This window comes from Gracilinanus agilis, chromosome 6, assembly GCF_016433145.1.
Source record: "Gracilinanus agilis isolate LMUSP501 chromosome 6, AgileGrace, whole genome shotgun sequence".
Taxonomy (NCBI): Eukaryota; Metazoa; Chordata; class Mammalia; order Didelphimorphia; family Didelphidae; genus Gracilinanus; species Gracilinanus agilis.
In genome coordinates this window covers 212,823,751-212,850,753 of record NC_058135.1, presented here as the reverse complement: position 1 = coordinate 212,850,753, position 27,003 = coordinate 212,823,751, and positions in this window count along the sequence as shown.

Here is a 27,003-nt window from a genome sequence, read left to right as displayed (position 1 = left end):
TTGGACACTTAGTAACTGTGCGACCCTGGGCAAGTCTCTTGATCCTCTTTGTTTCACTTTCTTCATCTGTAAAATGAGCTGGAGAAGGAAAGGGCAAACCACTTTAGTATCTTGGCCAAGAAAAATCCAAATGTGATCATGAAACATTGTATATGACTGAAACAACTAAATAAAACCTTCCCATTTTTGTGCCATGATACACTTTTGTTGTAAGACTTCAAGCAAGTCACTCTGTGAGCCTTGATTCTCTTCTCTGTAAAATGTAGATAATAACTACCTCATAAAGTTGTTATGGATATTAAATGAAATATTATGTATGAGAGCTCTTAGGACACTGTAATGAATCTTTTAAACAAGAGCTGTTATTACTTATTTTTAGGTCATAGATTATAGAACTTAGATTTTTCCAAACCTCTCCATTTTATAGATGAGTTCAAGATACAGAAACATTAGGTGATTTATCTCTTCAAGGATATTTCACAATGAGATGGCAACAGAGTCAGGACTAGAACCTTGGTCTTCATTGTTTGGTTTAATGCTCTTCATAATGCCTCAATGGTGCCATAGAATATTTCTGGATCACTGGCTGTCAAATCAGAGAATCTGGGTTCAAATCTCAGTTCTGTTACTTATTACCTGTGTGACCTTGGTCAAGTCATTTCACTCTTCAGAGTCTTTATTTTCTCATATGTAACGTCAGTGGATGGGACTTGATTATTCCTTAGGTTCCTTCCAGCTCTAAATCCTGTGACATGCAGGGAAGGTCAAAGACATTAAGGACATTATTTCAATGACTAAAGCATGAGACCCAAGCCAAGGGCTCAACTCTAGCTTGACCATCTGTGTTTGTACACTTATGTGTACATATACATATGTATTATATGTATATGAAATTAAAATGGACATTTCCTTAATTCCTTAAATTAATACAGGAAAATGTGTTAAATGCAATAAAAATTCCAAGATTTTCCCTTAAAGAAGATTTTTAGTTTATTATTAAGAAATACACTCTGACCCTAATTGGTGAATATTTATTTTAAATCTATATTTTCTCCAAATACTTACATCAATCACTGAAAAATCAAAGGTCTCACTCTCTAATTCACTTCCCAGGGACTCTATTCCTGATGGAAAAATCAAATAGACATTATTTCTTAAAGGAGGTCATGGTAGAGCAAAGGGATCATATTATTTTCAATACTCACGTAACTTATAGGTTCCAAGGTTATTTTTGAAGCTATGACATCATTCTAAATACCCCTACTCATAGTATCTCTGTGATTGCTACAAACTATATTCATTTATATTGTTACTTAATTGACTTATATAATTTATTTTTTATCATTAAAGTTAATTATCCCATATTATTATTTAGTATTAGTATATTATGCTTATATTAACAATTTGATTGGAAAAATCTCATTATATAATATCTTTTTCCAGGAGAAAAATGCCTGTTTCAAGACACACTAGACTTTCTAAAAGTCAAAACAGTGACAACATTATTGAATAAAATACCTATAAGTAACATAATCTTTTGACTTGATTTTATTATTAAAAATAATTCTGTTCTTCCTCCATAAAGCCACCAATCATAGAATCCTAGAACAAAGAATCCTTGAGTAAGAAGGAACTTTGAAGTTCCATCTAGTCCAATCCTTCCCTAAAATGTTATCTTTCCTTTGCTAGACTCACTTCCTTAGTCCTGGGGAACTCAACAAAAAATGTAATTGAAGCAATCATTTATTAAGTGATTACTATGTGAAATCATTAGACAGAAATGAGGAGACAAAGATGGAAAATTATATAGTTTCTGTCTTGAAGGTGGTTATGGTTTAATAGGAAAAGATAAGAGAAAATGTATAGTTATTATTTTAAAGAGGAAAAGTTAAAATCTTTTTTCATCAATTAGTGTATCTGGTATGAGGAATGTTGTTCCTTCTACCAAGGAATACATGGAGGAAGTGGCATATTCCATAGACAGAGAACAAGATGTGACTTGATTTTCAACACAAGGGACAGTATGAGCAAAGACATGGAGCAAGGAAATAGAAGTTCAAGAAGAAAAGATAAAAAGTAAATCAATTTGGCTTCAACTGGGATGTGAAGGGAGTTGGTATTTTAAGAGGCTGGATAATGAAATGCCAATAATAGCCAGAAACAAAGATTTTTTCTTGCCCATTATGTATGATGAGGGAAGATCAATCTTGCTTTATTGAACAATTGACACTTGAGTGAGAGGACAAAGAATAAGAACTAAATTTCAGAGTCTTTGAAAGAAAATGATGATGATGATGATGATGATGATGATGATGATGATGATGATATTAACCTTTTACATTTAAAAGCACCATATCTGGAGACAGAAGACCCAAGTTTGAGTCTTGGTTCTGTCATTTACTAGTTGAGTAATTTTGGGCGAAGCACAACATAGGATCCAATTTTGAATGTTGTCTCTGCCACTTCCTGGCTTGTTTGGCTTTAGGTGAGTCACCATATATTTCTGGACCTCAATTTCCTCATTTATGTAAAGAATTAAATTTGATGACCTCTAAGGACTCTTCCAAATACAGACATTCCATGTTCCATGTTTTAGATGCCTTCCAGTGCTGATATCCTACATTATATGGTCTAAGGTTCTATCCAGCTTTAACATTCTCTCTTTGTCCCTCTATAAAAAATCTATATGAATATAGTTACATTGATAGATACCTAGATATGTATATACACATAGGGTGTTCCCAAAGTCTCAATGCAAGTTTAAGCTATAATAGCTATATATACATATGCTGAATGCAGAGTCCCTGGTATGGTTTTATTCTTACCCTATACAAGTAATATACATATAATAAACTCATTATATACTTATATGTATGCGTATACATATATCCCACACACATATCCCAACATGTCAATTAACTATAGCACTTGAGAGAATGAAGATTCTAGTTAACTGAACTTTTTAGTAAAAAGATTAAACAGAAAACCTTTTTGCTTTCAACTGTTGGCGAAATTATTTTAAAACATCCACATCTAATTTGCTAGATTTGTGGGTATCCTCTAACGGCTACACAATCATTGAAGACCTTGCAATGTGACCACCGTCTCAGAATCTCAGAGTAAGGTTAGCTAGTCTTGCTTCCACATGACTCATGGTAACCCTTTATCTTATTTCTGATAAGTGATCACCCAACACCTACCTGCAGATCATCAGGGACAGGGAACATGCTATTCTCTGTGGATGCCTGTGGCACTATTGAATACTGTAGAGATAATTGCTGGAAAGTTGTTCCTCATGTCAAGCCAAAATCTGCCTCTCTAACTTCTACTCATTGCTTAGTTCTACCCTCTGGAGCCAAACAGAGCAAGATAATCATCATTCCACTTTATAGCAATCTTCAAGTCTTTCTCCAGGCTAACCCTCCAGTTGTTTCAATGACTTCTTTTATTTGGCAGGATCTCCAATTATCTCATCAGTCTGGACCCTATCCTTTGCATATAATCCTGTAGGTCAATCTCTTTCTTAAAACATAGTGTCTTGGCCTCCGTACAATACTCTGGATTTGGTCTGACCAGAGAAAAGACCAGTGAAAATATTAGTTGATATTAACTTCCTTGCTTTGGAGCAAGGTCCTATTACCTAAAGTCACTTTAACATTTGTTTTTGGTTGCTGCACAGCAATTGTGGTTGCTAATATCAGATATTATTCCATGCAAAGATATGGATGATGAAGAATAGGAGATTTTGATAAATATGTGCTAATCCTGGGACATTACCTTTTTAAATGAAATATAAATATACACATGTGTATACATACATACATATAAACATATATTGGAATTGCCTCTTTGATGTGGATTAAAGAAGTAAAAATTCAATTAGTTGAGATTTGGGTTTGCTTAACTGGGACTCATAGATTTTTAAGAGTTGGAAGGGTCCTTAGACAGCATCTGGTCCTTCTCTTCATTTCATAGATAAGAAACATGAATGACCCATATAGTTTCAAACATTCAGTCAGTCAGCCAGGATTCATTTATTAAGTGCCTACTCTGTACCAAATAGCAAAATCCTGCCAGAGCTGGAACCCTAGATTTACTCTTCCTGATCCTCACCCTATTCTCCTTTTTGGATTTGACTGGTAAGATTGAGGATATAGGAAATATCTTACTTGCTTTTCTTCTTGAGGGAGCTTGGCCCACTGAGCAACTAGAATCCTTGTAATTTCCATAAAAAGACAAATCAGAGTATTTAGTCTTTAAGTCAATTCTTTGCTGTCTCTAAAAATAGCACACACCTCTTCTGTTAAAAATAATCATGATTTTCAGTAATAAATAATTACCCTATTTGTTGTGGTTGACAATGCAATAGATGTGAAAATTAATTTAACTTTGGTATTGTGTTAGTTAAAATCACCTGGGATTCTATTTGGAAGGATTGAACCTCAATATAGTGTTTGACAAACTTCTGTGGACCTGTGGGGGTCCTTAAAACTACATTTCCCGTGGTCCAACGGGTTTCATGGGTTTCCTGTTTTGGATGACGTATTAAAGGTGAGGGACTGTTTTAAGTAGGGGGTAGTGACTTGGAACTTCCTCTTTAGTTACCTGAGCTCGAGGAGAGAGGAAGGTAAATGGCTGAGGTGAGGTTGGAATAGGTTTTTCTTACAGGCGCGTGGTCAGTTTATCTCTATCAGCATGGCTTTTATTAAAATTATTCTCCCTTTTGATCTCGGCCATCATCATTTTTAATCATAACAGTATCATAGTAAAAATGAAGAATGAGAAGTTTATTTCATTCCCAAATAATCAACAAATGGGACTCAGCATTTTTCTTCAGTTTCAAATTCCCTGCCCTTATCCTTTTTCCTACACAATAAGAAAGCAAGAAAAACAAAACCCATTATAAATATGTATATTCATGTAAAATAAAGTTTCACAATAGCAATATTAAAAATGCAAGAAAAAAATGATTCATTTTGCCTCTACCTAAAAGTGAATGTTTCATCATGAGTCCTTTGGAACTGTGATAGGTCATTGTGTTGACCAGAGTTACTAAGACTTTCAAAGATGATTACCTTTATAATATATATTTTTGTTAGTGTGTAGCCTCTTCATCCAAGAGTATTGATAATAAAGAAAGTTAATCTGAAGTTTAAAAATAAAGGGCAGCTGGGTGACTCAGTGGATTGAGAGCCAGGTCTAGAGATGGGAGGTCCTGCGTTCAAATTTGACCTCAGATACTTTCTAGCTGTGTGACTCTGGGCAAGTCACTTAACCCCCATTGCTGAGCCCTTTCCACTCTTCTCTCTTGGAACCAATGATTCTAAGACAGAAGGTAGGGTTTAAAAACAATATCAACTCAATTCTTTGATCACTTTTTGCCTTTATCCCTATTATCTCTTATACCTATATTTCCCAATCTCCCTTCCATTCTATTTACTAAAATCCTGCCTCACCCTCAAGAATGTACTCTATAGAGTGCCATCTCATCCATGAAGATTACCTGATTTCTCAGCCAACAGTGATCTTTCCTTACTGCAAATTTTAATGTCCATTTGTGCTTCTTTTACTATAATATACAAAGTAGTTTTAAAGTGTGTTATTTGTGTATATGTCATATCTTACCTCCTAGACTGTAGATTTGATGAAGATGAGTACTCTGTTTTATATATGCTTGTTCATCTCCCACAGAAATTAGACTTGAATATAATGGGTATTTAATAAATCGAAATGAACATAAACCCATTCATCATTTTAATCTGACCCTGTTGTAGGTGCTCAATGGACAGAAAAATCCTTTGGGGGTTTCTTTTTCTTGCCTTTAGGCCAGCCATCTTTCTTCTTCTGAAATATAAAGATCAACAGCTCAGCAAATGAGAACCATATTCTCATTGGGAAATCCCATTATAATCACTTCTGGCTCAAAATATTCAAAAAAGTCCTTTAATAGTGTCCGAATTGGGTTCAAAGCTCTGGGACTCAAATCTGAGCTCTACTGCATTCTCTTAGTATGTCTTTGAGTCCATATCCCCATCTCTTCTTTAGGTCTATATTTATTTTCTCCTTCATAAAAAATAGGGAGCTAGATTTTAGAGGTCCTTCCAGCTCTAATTCCTATAATGTTATGAATTTACTTTTTAAAATAACAAATTAGAGTTTGATCATTTCTACATCAATAGCAAATCCTAAAATACTCTAGGAGCATGGAATGGTTTTAATCACTATTCTCTGTTCTATAGAAATGCAAGAACAAACCACTAATCCCTGATATAAATAGATTTGTCTTTCTGGATTTTGTCTTTCTGTTACATATGTCTAGTTCTGTGAGTAGAACATTAAAATTTCCTACAGCTACTTTATAATTATCCATGTGGTTTTGCAATTCAGATAACTTTTCCTTCATGATTTGATATATGTCATTTAAAACATATGCTTAGTATTGTTATTGGTTCATTGCTTGTGGTTGCTTTAAGCAGAATATAATTTTTTATTTATATCTCTTGATATTGAAATTTTTTATTTTTTATTTTTCTGATATTAGAGTTTTAACTCCCACTTTTGGGGATTTCGTTGTATTATTTACTTGGTAAATTGTATTTCAACTTCTCATTTTTATTCTATAAATGGTGTATATTTTTTCAAAGATATGTTTCTTTATGATGTTATTCTTTAGATATGCTGCATTTTGTTTTCTCATCTATTGCTACTTTTTAATTTTATTGAATTATTCAATTTACCCATATTTAATTTTATGATTAGTAAGACTATGTTCCCCATTTATTTTTTCATTGCTTCTTTAAATGCCCTTCCTCTTTTAAACCACTATGTATGTTATCCCCATAATTATTGTATAATTAGTTTTACTAACTTTACTTTGATACAAATCTATTTTCCAAAGACTTTCTGCTGTCCCAATTGCCTGCCCTATTTCAAAATGTTCTAATTCATTTATACAATCAGTTTTCCTCTTATTCTTTTTTATTTATCTACTCTCCTTTTCCTTTTTCTCTTCACTTTGTTCACCAAGTTCAATAAATAATTCAATTGTCTTTCTTCCCTTCAGCCTTTTATTTTTTAAGTAACTCTTTTTTAATATGATTTTATCCAAGAAGTCCTCTTTTACTTTTTTCCTTCATTATTTCTTTCCCCTTCCGATATATTCTGATTAATAGAATTTTATTTTCTGATTAATAGGTTGTATTCTTACTGATTCCTTATTTATTCTTTGTTCCTTACTGGAAGTAAATCTTTTGAAGTCAGTAGCTTGAGTTCTCTCTGTGCATATATTTTATGCAAATTTCATATTATTCTCTTTGAAGATATTGGCCTGCTTCCTTTGTTCCAGTTGGTATGTCAATCTTAGAAATAGCAACTCACAAGGAAAGCAATGTTAGATAGAAACAGTGTTGTGTAGAAGTCCCTCTGTGTCCCAAATGTTGAGATCTAGTTCTCCTCTTTGCCCTTCCTGTGATTATCTATTACGTGATATCATAAGGTAATGAAGCTCTTGTTCTTGAAGTATTCCCACTCTACTTTTTTGGTGCTTATTACTCTTTGGAACTTACATGTCCTTTCCCCTGAGGATGGATTGCTTTGGAGGGGAGGTACCATAGTTTCTCAAGAGAACATAGCCTTCTTTAAAAAACAAAACAAAACAAAACAACCTTTATCTTCTATCTTACAATTAATTCTGTGTATTATTTCCAAGGCAGTAGAGTGGTAAGGATTAGGCAATGGGGGTTGTTGTAGGCAAATATAAGGTCTATATATTGATATATCTTCCTTATCTACATACCCTGCCTTATATTCGCCTACATCAGGGTTAATGACTTGTCTAGGATCATACAGTTAGGAAGTATCTAAGGCCAGTTCTGAATCCAGGACCCTCCCATCATTAGGTCTGGTTTCAATCTACTGAGCCACCTAGCTGCCTCAAACATAGCTTTCTTTCTTTTTTCCCCCTGCTTTTTAAAAAATATTTTAATTAATTTATTTTTGCTTAATTCATTTAGAATATTTTCCCATGGATACATGATTCATGTTCTTTCCCTCTCTTCCTCCTTCTCCCACTCCCATAGCCAACACACAATTCTACTAGATTTTACAAGTATCACTGATCAAGGCATATTTCCATATTATTAATATTTGCATTAGGGTGATCATTTAGAGTCTACATCCCCAATCATATCCCCATCTAACCATGTGATCAAGCAGTTGTTTTTCTTCCATGTTTCTACTTCAACAGTTCTTTCTCTGGATGTGGATATCGTTCTTTCTCATAAGTCCCTAGGAATTTTCCTAGATCATTGCATTGCTGCTGGTACAGAAATCCATTACATTCGATTTTACCACAGTGTATTAGTCTCTGTGTACAATGTTCTCCTGGTTCTGCTCCTTTCACTCTGCATCAATTTCTGGAGGTCATTCCAGTTCACATGGAATTCCTCTAGTTTATTATTACTTTTAGCACAATAGTATTCTATCACCAATAGATACCACAATTTGTTCAGTCATTCCCCAATCTAAGGGCATCCCCTCATTTTCTAAATTTTTGTCACCAAAAAGAGCACAGCTATGAATATTTTTGTACAAGTCTTTTTCCATATTATCTCTTTGGGGTACAAACCCAGTAGTGGTATGGCTGGATCAAAGGGCAGGCAGTCATTTAAAGCCCTTTGGGCATAATTTCAAATTGCCTTCCAGAATGCTAACAATAGCTTTCTAAATGAACACATTTTTTCCCAAAAAAAATCCATTATAAGAGCTTTTTCTATAGGCATTCTATTATCTCTTCTATAATTGGAATGTGCTATGCAATGGAAAACTTTCCTTATCCCAACTGGAATAGCTCTTTCTGCTCCCACTGTCTCATTCCCTCCCCTTTATTGGTCCTATTTCAGAACTACTTTGTTGAGAGTCTATAGTATTTTTATTCTTTCTCAGTTCACCTATGGATTTATTAGAGATACATCCTCTTTCCGCTTTTTGTCTTTTACTTCACACATCTCATTCACACAATTTCCCATTCTGTTCTCCCTTCCCATAAATGATACTTAATCAGGGAGATTTTTATATCAACTCTTTCACCTTCCATTTTCCTGATTCCAACACCTTCCTTAAATTCATAGCCCTTCATATCCCTTTCTAAACCTTGATGCTCCTTTTTCATTCATTTAATTGATAGATCAGTCTTCCTCTTAGAAAATAAATAATACACATGAGATAATTATTTTATAATTCTTCTCATTTATTTTTTTTTGTGCTTCTGTTTGGATTTTAGAAGTAAAAATCTGTTCATCTATGGGCTTTTTGTCTTTTGTAGAAATACTTTTATTTTGAAAAAATTACCGTTTTAAAAAAACTGATAATTAGGATCAGGCTTGTTGAATATATATAATTTACAATGGATTTTGACCTACCCCTTTAGAATACACTATTCCATTTTCTTCAGTGATTTTTTTTGTGTGAAATAATCTTGTGTAATTTGAATTGCTTTCTTTCTTGACTGAAAGTATTTCTCTTTCCTTGTGAAATTTGTTACCAAATAATTTAATTTAATCCCTATATACCTTTGAGTTTGAAGCATATTGTTGTTTTTAATGATGGAGCTCTGTGGACACTTTCAGAATCAAAATTTTGTACTCAGAAGTCCTGGATAATATTCTTGCATTATGTCCTGAATTATGGTATCAAGGTTTTTTATTGTATTTGTTATGTTCCTCTGGGAGACCTATAATCATCAAACTATTGTTTTTTACTGTTTTGTCAAATTTTCCTCCACTTTTGTATTTTTGCATTTCAAATCTGTTATTCTTTATGAGATTCTACTTTTTTGGAAATATTCTCCATTAAGTATTGAAATTTTACTGCTCTCTGTTTTTAAATTTTGCATTGATAGCTCTGACATCTATTGTTTTGATTGTTTGATTGTTTTGATTGTTTTGTTGATTGTATTGATTGTTTTTTTTTTCATTTTTTAAACCCTTAACTTCTGTGTATTGGCTCCTAGGTGGAAGAGTGGTAAGGGTGAGCGATGGGGGTCAAGTGACTTGCCCAGGGTCACACAGCTGGGAAGTGTCTGAGGCGGGATTTGAACCTAGGACCTCCTGTCTCTAGGCCTGACTCTCAATCCACTGAGCTACCCAGCTGCCCCCATTATGATTGTTTTCTATTGCTTCTTCAAATAATTTATTTTTTAAACAATTCTGAAATTTCTTACATGTCCCCATTATCTGTGCAGAGTCCACAGGATTCTCTTTTGCTTGAGGTCATACAGTTTCATTTTTCTTCATATTATACCATTTTAATGTACTTTTTTCTTTGAAGTTACATTAATTCTTCCTTTTGCCTTCATAATACTCTCTGTGGGTTAATCTGCTTGTGGACTGAGTTTTTATTCAATATCATTCCTGATATTTTGACCTTTCATCTTTTCTGATGATTCCTATATAACTAGTGTTTGGGGATCCTCTACTGTTTCCAGTTCCTCCCCCTTTCCACTCCTGTACAGTTTTCCCCAAGGGCTACTTGGCAGCTTCCCAAATATAAGTGACCTGGAATACAAAAGAAAAGCCAAAAGAATGAAAGGTCATCAGAGAACCTGCATTTTAAAAAAGTCTACATGTAGGAGAAGAGGGAGAATCACACAGATAAAATGAAGACTAAAACCTGAAAAAGAAAACCAAGACATATTCAATGTGTAATATGAAAGGAAATGAACCAATATAACCAAATTAAAGATAATACTGTGGTCTTGAAAGATATCATAGGTTAATGGCAAGAACATCTACAATTGTTAGAAAGAAACATAAAAAACTCTTAAAATAAGAAATTAGTAATTAATATGCACTTGCCTTTTTATGGGCAAAGAGGTTGAACAGGCTTGGGTCCTTTTCCTGAGTGACATCTAGCACTAGATGACTAGTTTCATCTGGTTTCCATTCTCTTTTCTTAGTCCTAATCTATTTTCCTCAGGTCCAGTGCTCTGTTTCTATTTAGCTTGTGGTGTATCTTCGACTCTGCCCAATTCTTATTTCTCTCCTTCTCCTTTATGTCACATGACTGGACAGAATCTATGTCTGATAATTCTGTCAGAGTCAAGATTGGGAGGTTTGAGTACATTTATTGTCCTGGAGGATTCTCCACAGTCAGACCTTGAGTCACACATTTTTTTGTACTCCATCATTTGAGAGTGTAAGTGAGGGTAAGTGACTTGCCTTAAGTCACAGAAGAAGTAAGGAAGTAGTAAAGCCACAATCTAAATCCTTCAGGTTTATTGCATTTTCCTCTACCTCATGCTTCCTCCTCTAGTGAACAAAGTTCAAAGAGGACAGAAACAATAAGATTGAGACAACCTCAGAGGACTCTGGTTTGGTGGATTAGAGAGAACTTCAGTCAAAGCCATTCAGTACCCAGGATAGTTCTCTTGTAAAGTCATCGTGTTGATCAAACTCTACTAAGATCTACTAAGGCCTTTCATACTCCATTAGCAAGTCTACACAGTTGTCAGTTTTCCTTTGGAGGAACTCAGATTCATGAAATTTTCAGTTAGAAGGAACAAGATCATCCAGTCAGTTTATATTATCACTTTATGGATGAAAAAATTTGAAGTAATCAGGGTCATCTGCTTTGTCAAAAGGTATTGGTAAGCTTTTAGTCAGATTCATTTCTCTCATCTTCTTCTTGCTAATACAACTGAAGCCTAGAAAATATGAATATTTAGAAAAAGCTGGAATGACAAATTTATTCAAATTCAACAGATATTCTAATCTATTTTTTGCTGAGCATTTTAGGTACTTAGATTATACAATTATAGATTAGATAGGGACATCCTCTAATGAAGTTTAGTTGTAATATGGGAAGAAAATGCTTATATTATAATTTACAGGCTAAGTATAATTAACATTTCATGAAGAAGCACAAAATAGTTTAAAATCATGGGATATTGAGCTACTAAGGGAGCTTAGAGAATATCTAGCCCAATCCCTTTCTTTTGTAGATAAGGAAAATATAATACATTTTCTTTTATCTAAATATGAAGACTATTTTTTATCATAAATCACAAGCCAAAATAAATATTTTGATCTTGGCCCTCAAAACATTATTTAAAATGAATAAATCTCAATGTTGTCTTCAGTTCTCATAGTCTTATATAAGTCTCTTTGTTAACAAAAAAAGGAAAAAAAAAACTCCACCCTCATTTTGTCTGTTTTTAACTTGCTCAGAAACCATAGTTACTGAGACAAAGGGAGATGAGAAGGCTACAGGGACATTTTTCGCTGAGCCTTTTTGTTCTCAGTGAATTCCACAAGCTTGTAAGGATACATTAGGTTGTGTAGAGCACAAACTGCCCCCCCCTAAATAGATCCACTTGTACAGTGAATTAATAATTGGCTCTGGACATTACTATTTAAACATTTTTTTCTATTCACTCTATACAGTACAGTATTTTTAAAAAATCCACGTCAACAAAAGACTGCAGGCAGCCACAAGGAGAGGCGAAAACCTGGCTGAGTGGCAATTTTCTGCTCATAAATCAACTCAATTAGGATTCTCAGCTGCCATAATACTGTTTCACACAAGTTACAAGTGACATTTTTTTTCAGGAAAGTCCTTTTAAAAAATCCATGGTGCTCCTTTCAAACAGCACTGAAGAAAATAAAATTCCAATTCATAAAGATGCTGAGTCATCAGTGAAATGACATAAAAATAATATAATAAACTTCACAAGAAGTAAGATTTTAATAGCTGCATCTTGTCAGTGTATTATTCATATACTAATAGGACCAAAGCACCAATGAAAAAGATGATAATGATGAAGAATGGAAGAAGAGAAGATATAGCTTCTGATCTCTATGACATTTTACAGTTTTAAAGACCCACTCTGCTAAAGCAATTTTCCTATGTATTTGAAAATTGCAGAAAAAATCTTTATTAAATTCCCATATATGGTACAAGGCAGAACATCGTATAAATTTTTTAAAAAAAGAACAGCAAGAAATATCTCTACTAACTAGATAATACAGTTATATTTATATAGGGCTTAGTATGGCATTTTAATTAATTTCCTTGAAAAAAAAACCAGAGTTAAAACACTGTTTCCCCCTCCCCCCCCCTTCTTCTTCCTTGGGAAAAGAGCCAGTGAAGGGAACTGGAATCTATTGTTAGTCTCTTCCATTAGGTTGTGTTCCTCATCTCTTAATTTTGAACCCAGCAAATCTGGGTTTGGATAAGAAGCTGTCTAGTGAACAACATACAGATCTATGTGGCAAGGTGTGGGGGTGAGGAGCAAGGCTTTTGAATATGATTTATCAAAAAATGAATGCACATTCTGACTCCCCATGATAAATAATGATTGATTTTGGAACAAGTCAGTTTTCATGTGTTTTAGTGAAGACTCAGAATCTCCACTGGACAGTCATACACAAGAGGGACAATTTTCAAATCTTGCCTAAGAAACTTCAGGGCTTTGCTATAGTTCTGGATATGAATTCCTGGTAAATTCTGGAAAGCAAAATTTCATCTATCACTAATTATTTTCCCCATCAACAACAAATACTGGGTGAATAAATGCACAGCATAGAAAGGACCATCTTGACACACCTCTCATAGTGATTCATCTCTATACAGTAGATGTGATTGTGCCCAGACCTCAATCCACCTGCCTCCATCTCATTGTGGTGCTCTCGTTCCTCACAATGGAGCTTTCCCAGTCACTATGGGTATCTTTCCTCAATTCTTAGCATAAAAAAACAAATGTGACAAAATGAATTCATATGTGGTGCGGGGCTGTTGTCAGCAGCTAAAGGATGATGACTAGCTTCATCATCAGATACAACGGGTTGGAATAAACATTCAGTTCACTGTCTTGGACCTTTATGGCTAATTGTTCTTTCACTAGAATATGATGCCCAGATAGAGTGGCAAGTCTCTGACAGTGGATAGATTTTCCATGATGCACTCTCTAATGCCATGTGGAGGAGGGAGTTAATAGTAAAATAACAAGAAATGTCACAAACAAATTTAAGTTTAACCTTTTCTCTGTCATAGAAGCTAGTAATCCTCTTCTATCAATACATTAAAGTATAATTTCATCTACACAAATCATTCCTCCATCAAAAGTAGATGTGAGACCTTCTGTGCCTTCATGAATTTTTGTGGCTAAAAAGAAAAGCATTTGTGGCCAACTCTTTATTGATGAGTTTCTTTTCTCAGGACATCCCCTCGCACCCCCCCTCATGCATTATATAGGATACACATATATAACGCAATTATATATATGTATATACACTTATACATATATATGATGCAATATGTAGTGTGATATAGACAATGACTTAAGTGGCCCAATTATGCATTTCCTAAGATGTACATGAAGATGTAATCTAATGAAAGTACTTATCATGAAATGCCCAAATCATAAAACATGTCTAATATATTTCTTCCCTCCTATCCCCGAACTGTTGTAAACAGCTACTTGCTGGAGAGTAAGCAACAATTTATGTCAAGATCATAAAAGAGAATGATGGTTTCATTTTGTCTAAATGCTCTGTGCCCCTCAAGGCAAGAATGACTAGATGGCCTATGGCTAGAATCTGCCTTTTGTGAGATTTTGTCCCAAGGAACAGTTTAAAAAAATATAACATCTGTTTAAAAATAAATAAAAACATCATCTCATTCCAATATGTTTTGAGAAAGATTGTGTTCAACATTGTCTGATCCTCCTGAACCCCACTAATGTTCTAATGTTTGTGTCATATTGTGTTGTGAAGGTGAGCCCTGTTCTTGAAAGGTGAGTCAGTCATCTTAGAGGGTCTGCAGGTCTTACCAGGTTGTGTATGTGTCTGTAAAGCTTAGCAAAATGGCAAAAGGCTCAAGTCCAGAAGGTTAACTACCAGGGAATTAATTTTCTTTTCTGACCACAAAACAACTCATAAATGTCTAACTGGGTGTGGGATGGCTTGTCATCCCCATTAGTGGAAAGAGTACCACTAAGATGAAAAATCATGGAAAACAGCACTATTAGTTAGTATTTATATAATGTTTTAATATTTGCAAAGTCCTTTACATGTTATCTACTTAGAGTATCAGGAAAACACTAGGAGATGAATATAATCATTATCCCCATTTTTCAGATAAGGAATTAAGGCCAACAGAGGTTAAACAATTGGCCAAGTTAATAAGTGTTGGCAGGATTCAAACTCAGGTCTTCCTGACTCTACCTCTAACATACAATCCACTTGGCCACCTAGGTTCTAAAGAACAGGAAAAAAATGCCTGATCTCTGATTTTGCTTGATTGTTTAAAGGGGTTTGGATTGGGGAAGGAGATGGAAGCACTGAATATCTAGGGAAGTAACTGTGACATAAATGACACAAATAATAACTGTAAAAAGAAGAATATTCAACCTTGTTTTCATAAGACAAGATATTATGCAAATTAATGATTCTGAATTTAAAATTTTTGTTGGAAGTAAAGCATATTTATTTTTTATTCTTTGGTTAGTGTATTTATTTTGATCTGAAAATATGATTTCATCAGAGTGGGAAGCTCCCTGTTTAGAAATTTCCACACAAAATCATAATTCTAGGGTAGCAAGGAGCCTAAGAAGTCATCTCATCCACCCTGGAGTAAATTGAGGACCTGGGAAGTTGTGACTTGTCTAAAGCAAACAGATAGTAATTCCATAACTGTACCATGTTACTCCTTTATAGAACTCTTTTAGAACTCATGATCTTAGAGAGTTACTTACCTAAGGCACAGAGTTGGAAAGTGACTTGTCTATGGTTGAAAAGCTATGTTAGAAGCAGCCCTAGAATTGAGGTCTTACTGACTTCAAAGACTGGTCATCATTCTACTTAGAACAACCTTCCTGCCCTATGTGAAATCAAATTGCTTTTAAAAACAAAACAAAATTTCATATAGGCTGTGTATAATTTTTCTCAATAATAACAGATCAATTCAATATACATTTTAGTAGGCACTGTGTTTATCAGTGAATAAAAAATTATGTTGAATATCATTGTGTTTGATAAAGTTCATTTTGAGGAAATTTACTTTGTATAATTATACACAAGAGACTTTCCTAAACCTTAGGGTGAGGTGGAAGGGAAGGAATTTCATCTTTAAATTTGATAATATTTATTTGTGGATGGGAAAGTCAGACCTCCCAGTTTGTAGACTATCTGTTTATTTCTACCATCACTCTCCTGTTTATTTCTACTGTCACTCTCCAAGGGTATTTAATACCCCTCCAAATTTCTCCACCTCAAACCTAATTCCCTACTAAAAAGGGAAATATATATGTATATAAAAGCTTGGGGTATTTTAATTTTAATTTTAATCACTGTTTATTAGTGCTATTGTGGGTATAGTAGGGAAAGTGAAAGGATGATTCATTTTACCAAACAGCCAAAATAGTTTTTGTCTGAAAAGAATTTGTGAATCCATATTATTATTAATTATAAAAAAAAACTAATTTCATTTTGCTACTACACAGTGGTAGTTTTGCTTCTCCATTTTATTCCCCTTTTTGTGGTTGTTGTAAATCCAGCAAAGTGATTTTATGCCATGTCTGAGCATGAAAACTGCAAGTAGATGCTAGCTTATATGGATTCCTGATTGAAAACAATTCTAGTAAGAAAAAAAAGAAAATGCTAGCCTCACCGAAGTAAACTGTTATAAAAAAGATAGAGACTTTAGAGCCAGATGTGCCAATAGAGACAATGTGTATACTTGAAAGAGCCCTAGTTTTGGCACCAGTAGTCTTGAATTAAAATCATGCCTGGCCCACTTAGACCTGTTTGACTTTGTGAGCCTCACTTTTTAATCTACAAAAGACCATGGAGAATGATTACCTCTAATATTCTTCCAGGATCTAAATTACAAAAACTTAGTCTAATGTCCCCATCATACAAAAGAGAAGTTATTTATCCTAGGTTAAAAATGAGTAGAAAGTGGCAAAGCAGAAATTCAGATCCAGGGCTTTTTGACTAAATCCTGTGTCTTTTCTATTCTTGAACATTTCCTACAAGTGGCCTTTTGACTTATAGTTGAGGGACAACTAGTAGTACTTAGTAGAACTAATGATTCTTCCACATGATAACCCTTTGAATTCTTGAAATTAGTTATATTTCCCCAAGACTTGTCTTCTCCAGCCTAAACAAGCCTATTCTTTTTTAATTGGCCCTTGTTATTTAACATGACTTTGAATTGTCTTTCCATTCTTCTTTGTATGTGCTCTTCCTTATCAATGCCTCTTCTAAAAATATGGTACCCAGAAATGAATATGATGCTCTGGTTTTTATCTGACCAGGGGATGAGGAAAGATGGAAAACAAACTGCATTGTATAGTGGAAAAGGTATGAGATTGGGAGACAGGGGAGCTTGGGTTCCAACTCCAACTTCAGTATAACTGACTATGCAACTTTGACTAAGTCAAAAAAACTCTTTGGGTCTTAGTTTCTTCATAGGTTCAAAAGGAAGAAGATTGGATTTAATGACTATCAGGGCCCTTGGCCAGCTTTAAATTATGAGTCTATGAGACTTGATCTGACCAGGGAAGGTAAAGTGAGCAATAAGGTATAGAAGAGTGGTTCCCAAACTTTTTTGGTCTACCACCCACTTTCTAGAAAAAATATTACTTAGCGCCCCTGGAAATTATTTTTTTAAAATTTTAATAGCAATTAATAGGAAAGATAAATGCACCTGTGGCCATCACTGCTCCCCTGGATCATTGCAGCATCCACCAGGGGCAGTGGCGCCCACTTTGGGAATCACTGGTATAGAGGAAAGAGGCTTGCATTTATAGCTGAAGGATCTAGGTTTGAGTCCCAGCTCTTTTGCTTACCAAATATGTTAATCTACAACTAACCGCTTCTAGACTCAGTGTCCTTTTCTGTAAAATAAGAAGGTTCCACAAGACTAAGGATGAAGTCAACTCCCCACCTCCTGATGATTCTTGTCATGGATTCAGGTGGTGAAATACATTTTTTTGGACATGAACAATGTAGGAATTTGTTTTACTTGACCACATGTTTGTTACAAGGCTTTTGGTTTTCTTTTTTCTTTTTTTTCCTTTCTAGTGGGGAGTAGGTTGGAGGGAGAGAAAATGGATTCTTTTTGGTTGAAAGAAAGAATTTAATAAAAATAAGGGGGTTAGACTAAATCACCTCTAAATTCATAATCTAATTTTCATCTTTTTTTTTCTGGACAATTAGCTCCTCTTAATGCAGTTTAGGGGAGAATTAGCATTTTGACTGCCATGTCACACCTTTGACTCATCTGCCACAATTTCCAGATTTTTTTTTCACAAAAGGTGTTCTTTGTCCTCTCCTTCCCCATGTAATTTGGCAGCCTATTTTTAAAAACCCAAATGAAAGGCATTACATTTATCCTTATTATATTTGATTAAATTTCAGTCATAATTTTGTTGTAATTTTGTAGGGCCTTCGCTGACCAGAAATAACATGGAAAATGGCATGGTACTGGATACATATGGTGGTGAGGAAGCAATCCATCATTTGAAGTAAATCCCTTATTGTTTCCTTTGGCTTAGAAAGCTAAAGTCCTCAGTGCCATTATAATGAGAATGGTTCAACTTCCATTCATAAACAAGTCAGTTATATGTAAAAACTCAAATCTAGTGATTCTTGTTGTTTCTTGTATCTAAATTTAAGATGTCAAGTTTTTTTTTTTTTAAATTAACCATTGAATCCAGCAGAAAGAATATTGCATTTGAAGTCAGATGACTGGGTTCAAATCTTGCCACTGATCTTGCCTTCATGACCTTGGACAAATTGCTTACTATCTCTCATTTAATTTCTTCATCTGTAAAAATGAGAGGAGTTGAATGACCTCTGAAGTCCCTCTTTCAGCTCTAAATCTATGTTGATCATGTAAGAATGATTCTCGAACCATAATTAGATTCCTGTATCATCAGGGCTGGAAGGTTTTTTGTAGGTAATCAAATTGAACTCTCCTTTTACTCCCTACCATTTCCCCTCCAATCTGCTTTTCATTTTTACAGATGTGGAAACCAAGGCCTGTAAAGATGAATTGGTTTGGTTAGAACTCGGTCTCAACTCTCAAGCTAGGTTTTTCTCCAGTGATACCAACGGAACACTTGCCTCTTTTCATACACAGTAACTATAAACATAATTCCTAGATCTTATTTTCCATCAGCATATCATGTGCCAAGAAGGAAAAGAAACCAAATAGGAGAAAGATGTTACATTATTCATGCTGCCTGGAGGAGGACAAGGATGGGAAGGAATCTTCATCCTGAAAGTCACAGAAAATACAGCCCCAAAGGGGCATAACAAGCAGGAAAAGGGCAAAGCCAAGCCCCAGACAAACACTTAAAAATAACTCCCCTGTCACTAGAGTCAGGAACTGGAAAGGCCAAAACCCAGTAATACCTATGGGGATTGGATATTTACACCAAGACATCACAAGGTCGATTCTTAAACCCGAAAGCAAAGCAGGAAACAACACTACCTCCTCCTCCTTTTCCTGTCTTCAACACGGTTCCCCACCTGTCCCCCTTCCCCCCCAAAGCTCCCAAAGCTGCCTGCAATGTCTGCGGGGGTCCCTGGGGCCACCCAAGGCTAACGTCACTTCCCAAGCCCACCCTGTCCCAGCGTCGCCCCCTCCCCTTCCCACTTTGTCCAAGCCCCAGAACCTGTCACCGGTGTGAAAGCGCAGAGGGAGAGGGAGCAGAGAAGGCCAACCGCTGCAGCAACAGAAGCGAGGGCAGGACGGTCAGAGGAGACGACACACAGAGCAGCTCTACCCACTGACCTACGCACTGTCCACTGTCACGCTGCATATCTACTGCACTGGCCCAGCAAAGTCCCGAGGTGGCGGTGGCAGCTGCGGGGGGCTCCTTCCTGCGACAGCCCGCCCACTGCAGCAGATGCGGCTCTCCGCCCACTCGGGCTTCTTCCCCAGATGTGCGCGCCCACAGCTCTGCACACCCACGTCCTGCGTGCTCCCAGGGAGCAAGGAGAAAAACCCCAGATTCCTTTGGCAGAGAAGGCTAGAGGGGGCTGACTCTGTTTCGACCACTGACTATGGCCCCCTGACACTGCTGCAAAGCAATTTGCGGGTACCAGGGGAGAGATTCCATGCTCCTTGCTCTTAGTAGTAGCAAAGCAGGTGGATGGAAGAAGAGGGATATTGAGGGTAGGCAGATAGCTCTGGGGCATCACTATCTTATAAGCCTCTGAAAGTCTTTCTTGCTCCTCCAGGCTGCAGGCATTTTCTGGAGGCTATTAGATCAATTCTCCCCCAGGTGCCCAGGAAGGGGTTGATTCAGCGAATCCCCATTGATGACGCTGGCGTTAACGCTGAAGAGTCACAGCCTGCTCTGACGGAGTCTGACTTCATTGAAGCTTTGTAGAGTGACAACTATTAATGAGGCACTGCAGCACATTTTTAAAAGCATCTCCTTGTTTTTATTTTTCTCTTAAAATAACAAAACTTCCCTTTTCCTCTAAGATGTGATGAGGCACCTTCTGAATAATCATAGCGTCAATGTGTTTATATGCATATAGAGTCGTGTGGTTAAAGCTGGAAGATACCTTAGGGACAGCCTGCCCCCCTCCAATACTCTGATTTTAAAGATGAGGAAACTGAGGAACGTGAAATAACATGGAAAAGGCTACACAGGTGATGTCAGGGATATGAAATTTCACTGTACAAAATCAATTATTAAACATTTTATTGAGTAAGCTGGTACTGAGTGTTACTGTATTAAACATTTACCTGGCACTATGCAAAGTGCCAGGGATACAAATATAAAACATGAGACAATTACTTCTTTCAAGAAACTTAAATTCTAAGCATATGAAGACATTTTCTCCCCTGGTGGAGTGTGGAAGAAGGTGTAGGGTAGGCATGTGATTTCATTGGTGTAGGGAATATTTCATTGGTGAAAAAATAAGGAATTCCAGTTGAGGAAATTCTCTCTACCAATGCTGATAGCAACTCTGCAGTTTTAAAGTCCTGGAAAGTTGGGTGGGAGGCACTTGAGAGATGAATTTACTTCACAATATGTGCCAGAAGTAGGAAATGAAACCAGAACTTTTTTTTAATTCAAAGATATTTTATTTTCCCAATTACATGTAATAGCAATTTTCAACATACATTTTTCAAATATAAGATCCAAACCATCTCCTTCTTTCCCTTCCCTCCCACCCCTCGGAGATGGTAAGCAATTTGATCTGGGCCATATTGGTCATTTTGATAAGAGCACCCATATAAAACCAAAATTCAAGAGTAAAACCATAGATACACTGATGTGAAATATAGTATACTTTAATCCATATCCATCTGACTCCATCAGTTCTTTGGAGTTGAATAAATTCTTTGTCCCAGATCATTGCATTACTGAAAGTTATCAAGTTTTCACAGTTGATCATTGTACAATATTGCTCTTCACGTGTACAATGTTCTCCTGGTTCTGCTTTATTTCACTCTGCATCAGTTCATGTAGATCTTTTCAGATTTTTCTGGAATCATCTTGGTTATCACTTCTTATAGCACAATAGTATTTCATCACTAACATATACTACAATCTGTTCAGCCATTTCTCAATTGATGGGGATTCCTTCAATTTCCAATTCTTTGCCACCACAAAAAGAGCTGCTATAAACATTTTTGTACAGGTTGGTCCTTTACCCTTTTTTATGATCTCTTTTGGATATAGACCCAGTAGTGGTTTTAAGGATCAAAGGGTATGCACAATTTTATGGCCCTTTAGGCATAGTTCTAAATTGCCTTCCAAGATTGTAGGATCAGTTCATGACTGTACCAACAGTGCATTAGTGTCCCAACTTCGCCACATGAGAGCAGGAGAGCAGAGCTAATTATATAGAAAATCCCAAGTTCAGACTCAAGGTGAGCAATCTGATTCAAAGGCTAGTTGCCTTTTACTTCACATTGTTAGGTAAGAATTTACTTACACAAGAAAAGGCAAGCAACAGTCAAGCTGTCCATTTGGCCTCCCTATTTCTGACCTTGAAGTAATGCCATTCAACTCCAGGAAGAACAAAGTAAGCAAGAATTTACTTAATGTCTTTGCCTTAACTTCAGATTTCTAGGGGTAGAATCCATAAAACTCAACATAAAAGTGATCATTATCATCAAGATCACAATCATCACTAATCAATCATCATCATTGTCAGCACCATATTAGTGGTGTTGGAAAGACTACAAAACTCCTAAGTTCCAGTTTTGACAGTCTAGTTGAGTAATCATGGGCAAACCATTTCATCTCTCTGGGCTTTCCTCCTCTATTCAATGGAAATAATAATACTTGCATTGTTTACCTCATAGAGTTGTAAGCAGCTGGTAAACTATAATGTCCTATATGAATGTAAGCAGTTATTACAATGAAATTGGGTTCAGTGAGCCCTGGAAGTTCAAGGAATTATGCTAGGCACTTGGCCAGTGCCAAACAAAATACTTTAAAAAGTAAGTTCTTAGATCTTACATTTGTGGGAAGTTAGAGAATAATATTAATAATATATTATATTTACATGGCATTTTGTTGTGTAAACACTTCATAAAATAATTTGTCTTCAAATCTCAGCTTTGCCACTTGCTAGTAGTAGGTTCTAAAACAAATCACTTAAGTTGAAGGGGCCTCAGTTTTCTCACCAGTACAATTAGGAGGCTGGTCTAGATATCTGGGTTCCTTCTATCTCTGAATTTATGATCTTTTATTTCATTCAAGACTCAACAAATCCCATGAGGCACATGTGTGTTATTATCCCTATTCTAAAACAAAGGCAGGAATTGTGTGAGTGTTATAAGCTTATTGTCAACTTGAGTTCACCCAGTGCCTATTAGTATAGTGTGGCATTAGGTGACACTGGCACTTGACAAAATAGGGATCTTCTCCAGGAATTGATCTTGAGATCTAAGAGGTGATGGAAAGACATAACTAAGAGCCAGAAAGGTTTGTGTTTGTACGATACCACCGATATCTGGCTATTTAGAATGATCTTTTATATTTACATAGTACTTTATATGGTACAAAGTAACTTGTCCAAGATCACAGATCTCATGAGTGGTAGCTAGTTAGAGTTTACATATGGAACAGCAACATGGTGTAATGAATAATGTTGGACCAGGAGTTAAGTTGCAAAATCTCTAATCTGTTGCTCACCAACTGTTTGATCTTTGGTCATGCATAGGATTGGTTTGTCAGGTTTCTCTAACCCTCCTTTTTTCTTGTCTGAAAAAATGGGAATTACAATATTCCTGAAATCCTCCAAAGGCTAGTTTAGGTGTTACTTTCTCTGAATCATGTTCCATCCCCTCCCAGACAGAAGTAGCTTTCTTTCTTCATATCTTTAATGGTAATTTGTACCCCCTTCTGAGCCTCACTTCTTCCCTTTACTAGACTGTGATTTCTTTGATATAGGGAACTGGAAATGAGGAAACTTAATCCATGCAGATCAGAACCTGTTGTGCACCTATAGTCTTAGAGAGATGACTGAAGACAAAAAGAAGTAAAATAACTTACCCACGGTTACCCAACAAGGATGTCCCAGTGGCAAGACTTGAACTTCAGTCTCTTCCTGAGCACTTCCTTCTAGAATGTACCATATTCTAATTTTGTCATTCTTTTTGTTGTTCAGACAGTTCAGTCATATCTGGCTCCTTGTGACCCCATTTGGAGTTTTCTTGGCAAAGATATGGGAATGTTTTGCCATTTCCTTCTCCAGTTCATTTTAGAGTTTGGAAACTGAGGCAAACAGGGCTAAATGATTTGCTTAGTGTCACAAAGCTAATAAGTGTCTAAGGCTGGAGTGGAACTTAGGTCTTCCTGACAAGCCTGGCACCCTATTCACTGTATCACCCAGCTGCCTTTTATTCTAATTTATATAATGATTATTTTGTATTTTTGTCTTATCTCCCACAACATATTTTAAGCTCCTTGAGGACAGGTACTATGTCATTTATACATCATTCTCTCTCTCAATGATACATTGTATGAATTAAATACTTAATTTATTATTCAGATTTGATAGAAAATATTTGGATTATCTGTTGGCAGGGTTGTTCTAAGCTTCAAATAATATAATATGTACAAAACACATCATAAATCATATAGTTCCATAAAAATATGAGCTAATATTCTCAGTGATAGAGTTGGGACTAGAGCCCAGGTGTTCTGGCTTCCAGAGCAATGCATTTTCTCTGGACTATGCTGCCTCTCTAAATACAGAATTAGCATAGAAATTTCTTTTGTAAGGCTATATGCAAGAGCCAAAAATATGATCCATATACTCCCACAGTGTTAGAAGACCAAAGGCAAAAAGTGTCTAAAATGCTTGGCTTGCACAAATGGTACCATTTCAAGGCAGAGATGACAGTTTAGGGGAGAATCATAATTCCAGGGAAAGAAATCTAGAATAGAGAAATATAAAGATGGTAAACATTTTAAGAACAGGTTGAATGGGGACTAGGAACATGATACTCATAGGGGATGTGACTATGGGAAGGTCTCACAGCATGATTTCATGGGGGAAAAGGTTCAAGATCTAGCTCTCATATTTACTAGGTATGCAACTTATGGAAAAGTACTTTCACTTTCTGGGCCTCAGTTTCCTATTTATAAAATATACCAGAACTATATACCTTATAAGATAGTCACGAGGATGGTGCTTTAGTGAACCACAAAGTCCTATAAAAATGTGAGCTATTTTTATTAATAAAATGTCTTCTCATATATCACCCTTCAGCACTGATGGTTTTTTCAAGGTAAAATTTACCTTAATTTCCCTTTAACTCTCTGTTTAAAGATATTGTTTTTTAACATCAGGGCCAACTCTACAGATAAGTGAAATAGAGTTATATCATCTTGGAACTGGAAGGAGGCTTAAAGACCCCACATTTTACAAAGGAAGAATTTTATGCCCAGAAAATCAAAGTGACAGATCTCCCAAAACACACTGTTACTAAAGAGAATTTAGGACTAGAACTTGAGCCTCGACTTTCAGTCCATAAATTATGGTTTAAAATCTCATTTGAAGGTAGACAGCTATATGAAAACAACAAATTATTTGATGAATCTCAGTATATTCCTTTGATGCTCATGATCAAATATTAGCATAGCTATAATCCATCAATCAACTGTCATGTTTTAGATTCCTACTATGTGCAAAGTACTGTGCTATACAGAAACTCTTTTCTTTGGGTGCACTTGTGGCTGAGATGTGGATTAGCTTTTCATTAAGAGGGATGGAAGGCAGCTAGGTGGCACAGTGGGCAGATAGGCCCAGAGTCAGGAAAACTCATCTTCATGAGTTCAAATCTGGCTTCAGACACATACCAGCTCTGCAATCCTAGCCAAGTCACTTAACCCAGTTTGTGTCAGTTTCCTCATCTGTAAAATGAGCTAAAGAAAGAACTGTCAAAACCAATCCAAGAAAACCCAAAATAAAGAAGCAGACTCAAATGAAATGCCTAAACAACAAATAACAAAAGAGCAATGGAGGGGGTCTAGTGGACAGATTACTAGATAGAATCAGGAAGCTCTGGTTTCAAATCTCATCTCAGAAGACACCAGCTAGTCAACCTTGAGCAATTCATTTAATCTCTCTGGGTTTCAGTTTCCTCATTTATTAAATGAGGGAGTTGGACTAGACAACTTCTAAAGTTCCTTCTAGGTATAAATCTATGATACTTTGATAAGTAAAATAGAATCTGATTAAGTTCATGAGAAAATATGGGAAAGTTTATTTGAGTGATGTAGAACATGTGCAAAATAATGAGAAAAAATAAAGTATGGAATAGTTATAAGTATCAAGTAAGTGGTAACCATGTAGGGCTCTGAGGTGTGCCAATCAGATAAACTTATCAACCCTAGCTTTGTCATTATAGCCTGTAAGAAGTTGATATTGCTCTAAGGGAATCAGCACTGGAACACTTAGTACACATTCAGTCTTGAGATGGTCCCCAGCTAGCCACAGTATCCTTTCTTTCTATGTTTCTGGGGACCTACACATACAACATACCCATAAATTCCCTGGGAGACACATACACTACTTACACAGTTCTGGTGGGCTGATTGTTAAATTTTCAACCACAGTGTTTATATCAGCAATCACTACCAATTAGAGTTTAATTTATTGTTTTTTTTTGTTTTGTTTTATATTTTTAAACCCTTAACTTCTGTGTATTATTAGTTCCTTGGTGGAAGAGTGGTAAGGGTAGGCAATGGGGGTCAAGTGACTTGCCCAAGGTCACACAGCTGGGAATAATTTATTGTTTTGTTGATTTTCTAGTATTAAAAACAGTGATGGAGAAAATGTCAGTAACCTAGATTAAACTTAAAAGGGTGTCATGTGTACATCTTTTTTATTTTTTGTACAGTTGGTTCTTAAATATTCACTAGCATAGCTCTTGCTTAACACCTTACTAACACTATTTGCAAATATCTAGGGGTCAACTTCAATCACAATTACAGAACCACAATTATCAGCAAAGAGGAAAGAATCTATACTCTTAGAGCCCAAGGGAGTTATCTAGCACTTTGGATAGCTATGGCTATTTTTGTAACTGACAGGCAGCTGCTACCTCTATCAACATTCTTCTTTCTACTACACTCCAAACTGTAACTGCCTCTGTATTGTAATTCAAGGTACGATCTACAGTTTTTCATTCATCCTGACATAGTATTATTCTCTTTTACCTGGCTTGAAATTCATACCTTTGGGTGACAACAAAGGAGTTGTCTCCAGATGGCCCTTTTGAAAAAATATAAGGCATGTAAGTGGGACAGAAGACTCCTGAAGATCTCTTCTAACCTCCTGAGACGAAATTCTTCCATTTAGCCACCCATCTTCTCAGTGCCCTTGTACAAATCACATTAATTTCTGTTTTGCTACTTTATTCATTCTGCTTTCACTCTCTATAACACTATTTTCTGACTTCTTCATTCATTAAAAAGTATCTTTCCTTTAAGGTCCATTTCAAGTCCTTCCTTTT